Source organism: Octopus sinensis, unplaced genomic scaffold (assembly GCF_006345805.1).
Source record: "Octopus sinensis unplaced genomic scaffold, ASM634580v1 Contig17145, whole genome shotgun sequence".
NCBI classification, from domain to species: Eukaryota; Metazoa; Mollusca; class Cephalopoda; order Octopoda; family Octopodidae; genus Octopus; species Octopus sinensis.
In genome coordinates, this window is record NW_021834833.1 from 35,283 (window position 1) to 40,710 (window position 5,428).

Below are 5,428 nucleotides of genomic sequence, written 5' to 3' on the forward strand. Positions count from 1 at the left end.
TATATACATACATTTATATATATATACACAAATATATTTACATACATCTACTTCAATATATATATATATGTGTGTGTGTGTATATATATATATATTATATATATATGTGTGTGTGTGTGTGTGTGTATATATATATGTGTTTCACTTCTCAACAATGAAGTCCAGTGTTCAATCTCACCACATGACATAGTTAGCCTTTAGTCTTGTGAGTGAAAATGGCTGGACAGAAACCATGCGGAAATCCTGCTGGATGGATTGTAGCTATAATTCGAACATCCATCCTTGTTACATATTGCTTCATGCTGACTTAGCTTGAGGATTACGCATGTCTGTGGAATACTCAGCCACTTAACCCTGCAATTCTATCAGTTGATCAACTGCGATACGGGTTAGGTTTCTTCAAGAGAAGATTGAGTTTTATTCCTTCCATTGTTCTCAGCTTGGACCCTTTAGCATTCCAATTACTTTATCAAATGCAATGCTTATTTATTCACATTGTTTTGAATTAATCCTGCATTATCTCATAGCTTTGAGATTTCAATGCTGTCCTTGTTTATTTTTAGATTAACATTGTAGGGCAGGTGTGAGAGGAGACGGGTTGATGTATGCTGCATACAAGAGGTAAGATGGAGAGGAGCTTCAGAATAGCACAGCTACTATTATCTCCGCCTATGCCACAGTTTGAACATAAAACAGGTAGAATATCTGGGCTGGATATGTCTGGTTTACCTCTTTGGCATTCAAATCTAATGCTTATTTATTCGCATTATTTTAAATTAACCACGCATTATCTTGTAGCAGCTTCAAGATTTCGATGATGTGATTGTTTATTTTTAGAATGACTTTGTAAATTAGGTATGAGAGGCCAGTTTGGACACAAGACAGGTAAAATATTTGGGCAGGATATGGCTGGTTTAACCCTTTAGCATTCAGAATACCCTGCCAAATGTGATGCTTATTTATCCACATGGTTTTGAATTTATCCCGTGTTATATCACAGCTTCGAGATTTCAATGATGTGATTGTTTATTTTTAGAATGACATTGAAGATCAGGTGTGAGAGGCTGGATATGTATATCTGGTGTGATTATATAAAGGGTAGACTGTTGTAAATGGTTAAATCAGCTGCTACACAAATCTCTTCTCCCTCCTCCTAATAAAAAGTCAAGGTCAGTCCAAATTACTCTTTAAGGAGCAAAGGGCTACTTTCCTGAAAAGGGTCATTGCCCCATTGCAAGATTACTCACGATTACCAGTTGAGTGGATTGAGCAATGTGAAATGAAGTGGTTTGCTCATGAACACATCGCATTGCCTGGTCCAGGATTCGAAACCACAACCTTTCAATCCACTAAGCCCCACACCTCCCTATATTAATCGTAGTTATTATCACTGTTTGTTATTATTTTTGGCAAAAAACTTATTCATTTTTGTTAAATTAATTGATCTCCTTTAAAAACTTTATACGTATATATACATATGTATGTGTTTACACACACACTGATTAGAATAAGATGAAAACAAAACAATTTCTAATCTTCAGAAAAATAAAAAAAATCTGCTTGCTCTCTCTCTCTCTTCCTCTTTGTACGCATGCACACGCAGAAACACACATATGTAAACTATCTATACATATACATGCATTCTTATATTTGAATATTATGGGCTTGGGAATTACACACATCTATCTATTTGTATGTATAACTATATGTGTATATATCTGTGTGTGTGTATGTACACAAACATGTATGTTTATATATATATATATATATATATATATATATATATATATATATATATATAGTAAAATTGGCAAAAAGAGCACGTCTTAGACTGCCCTTCTTCAGGGAAAAGTTGAAAGGAGAGAAAATACATACATACATATAAAGTATATATGTATATATGTGTGTGTGTGTGTGTGTATGTATATATATATATATATCGACATATATAAATACTTACACATACTGTGTAATATGTATATATTCACATGCACAAGTATTACATACACACTTATACACACACACACACACTTATATAATATCTATTTACATATTTAAATATTTAAATTATAAACAAAGCCAAAAATATAATAAATTAAAATATCTAGTTGTGAGGAGTGGTTTACATAAATATATAAATTAATATACCAAATTAAAATTAATTAAAATTATACTTGATGAATGTGGCTAATTAATGTAATTTGTGAGATGCTAATTTTTTTTTTGCCGTTATTATCATCAGGAAGGAAAATTAAATGAAATATTTTATCAAATACCCTCTTAATTATATATATATTTTTGTTTTTTAATTGATGCCACTTAATTTTGAGTGGCTTTGCCAAGGCAAAATTTCTAATTTAAATATATTATTTTTGTTTTGTAAAATAGTTTAAATGAAATATTATTCGGTTAGAATGACAAATGACAGTGTAAAAAAAAAACAAGAATAACTTATTATTTTCAAGGTGGCCAGCTGGCAGAATTGTTAGCACACCAGGCAAAATGCTTAGTGGCATTTCGTCTGTCCTTACGTTCTGAGTTCAAATACCACCAAGGTCAACTTTGCCGTTCATCCTTTCTGGGTTGGTAAAATAAAGACCAGTAAGACACTGGGGTTGATTTAATAGACTAGTCTCCTCCCCCAACATTTCAGGCCTTGTGCCTTTAGTAGAAAGGATTATTGTTATTAAGGTAGTGAGCTGGCAGAATCATTAGCACGCCTGGCCAAATGCTTAGCAGCATTTCAGCCATCTTTAGATTCTGAGTTCAAATTCCACTGAGGTCATCTTTGCCTATTCATCCTTTCGGAGTCAAAAAATAAGTACCAACTGAACACTGGGGTTTGGTGTAATTGACTTAGCCCCTCTCACGAACTTACTGGCCATATTGCCAAAATTTGAAAGCCTCATTGTTATTGCTATTATTATTATTATTATTACTATTACTAAGGTGGTGAGCTGGCAGAATTGTTAGTGTGCTGGACTAAATGCTTCGCAGTATTTTGCCTGTTGGTACGTTCTGAGTTCAAATTCCGCCAAGGTCGACTTTACCTTTCATCCTTTTGGGGTCGATAAATTAAGTACCAATTAAACACTGCGGCTCACCCCCTCCCCCAAAATTGCTGCCCTTGTGGCAAAATTTGAAATCATTATTATTATTATTATTATTATTGCCCTGGTGGCAAAGAAAAAGAAATCGTTATTCTTATCATTTCTCTTTAGTATTGTTACATAGGACGACCTACCTCTTCTCTAGTGCTAATGGCATGATAAAATGTACCTAGTCCACCTCGGCTGCTTTTTTTCTGTTCCTGTGTGTGCTAGATGATTCGGATCACATCGAGTGATGAAACTCTGGGAGACTCATTGAATCCCTGCCAGCATGGAAAAAAAAAAAGGAAAAAAAAAGAAAATTATTTAAATGATGATGAGGATTACTATGATGAAGGAACAATCATGGCTGAATCATTAGAGCATTATACTTAGTACCTTTTGCTATGTAGTTGCTTCTCTTTACATTCTGAGTTCAAACCCTGCCTAGGCCAACTTTGCCTTTCATTCTTTAAGGCCAGTAAAATAAAGTACCAATGAAATACTGGGGTTGATGTAATCAACTGTTGCCCTCTTTCCAAATTTCTGGCTTTGTGCTTGGTTTTGAAACAATTATTATTAATAATATTATTATTACCCCTTTTGGGGTCATTAAAACAGGCACTGGAGTCAAGGTAATCGACTAGCTCCCCCACCCCTAAAAATTTCAGGCCTTGTGCCTAAAGTAGAAAGGATTATTATTATTATTATCATTAGGGTGAATGCTTAGGGTTATTTTGCCCATCTTGACATTCTAAGTTTAAATTCCACCGATGTCAACTTTGCCTTTTATCCTTTAAGGGGTCAGTGAAATAAGTACCAGTTGGGCACTAGGGTCGATGTAATTGACTTTCCCCCTTCCCTGAAATTTCTGGCCTTGTGCCAAAATTTGAAACCATTATGATTATTATCATTATTAAAGGGTGGTGGGTTTTCAGGGTCTGTACAACATTGTATTAAATGGTTTACTTTATTTAAATACTTCTTTTACTGTCAGAATTGAAACTACAACTCTCGCCAACCCCTGGCAAGGGATTAGAGAGAGCCAGATAAGCTAAATAAAGATTAGCTGTTGGAATAATAATTGTCTATAATCTCTTCTTGCCCGCTCCTTCCCTCATCCTTTGTTTTTAAAAATCATTGTTATTATTTATGTTTTTTTTTTAAATTTAAATTTAATATTATTTGTTTTTTTGTTTTTTTTTTACATTTTAATAATAGGTTTGGGTTGGGCAGAGAATAAAGTTTATGGTTATGATGATGGTGGTGATGATGATGATGATGATAAACATGGAAAATGTGATCAATATTATTTAAGAAAAAAAATCCAAAAAACTAAAAAAAAAATAAAAACAAGAAAATCTCCCCTCCCCCTGGCCCTTTCTCCACCCCACCCTGCCAAAAGTAAATTGTTCTTTTTTTTTCTCCTTTTCATTGGATGTAATTTAATTGCAACTCCCCCACCCACTCCTTCGTCATTAACTTTTTAAAGATGAATAAAATTTTAAAAATTAAAAAACAAAAAAAACAATGCAACTATTCCAAATAGTGTTTGGTTATTTCTTTGGTTAATTCTCATTTCACTTGTGTCTCTACAATTAGCAGCAGGTTTAATTGAGCTGTGGATCAAATACACTTCAGATATTTAATTAATTGATTCCCATTTCAGTTGTGTCTCTACAGCAGTGCTTTTCAAACTTTTTGCTGGAACGGAACCCCAAGGAAACATTCAAGTGGCTCGAGGAACCCCTGTGCAATAATTTAATTGTCTTACTCTTTACTCTTTTTTACTCTTTTACTTGTTTCAGCCATTTGACTGCGGCCATGCTGTAGCACCGCCTTTAATCGAGCAACTCGACCCCGGGACTTATTCTTTTGGTAAGCCCAGTACTTATTCTATTGGTCTCTTTTGCCGAACCGCTAAGTAACGGGAACATAAACACACCAGCATCGGTTGTCAAGCAATGCTAGGGGGACAAACACAGACACACATACGACAGGCTTCTTTTAGTTTCCGTCTACCAAATCCACTCACAAGGCATTGGTTGGCCCGAGGCTATAGTAGAAGACACTTGCCCAAGGTGCCACGCAGTGGGACTGAACCTGGAACCATGTGGTTGGTAAGCAAGCTACTTACCACACAGCCACTCCTGCGTCTTATGCACACATATCTGCACAGGAGAATTAAAAATTACTGCCGATTTTAGCAGTTTTGTAACTTCTTGCGGAACCCTGGTTGAAAACCACTGCTCTACAGTTTAAAGCAGATTTGGTTGAGCTGTGGATCAAATTCAAGAGAATTAAGAGCAGCAGTTAGGTCCACCTTAAGCCTTACAAAT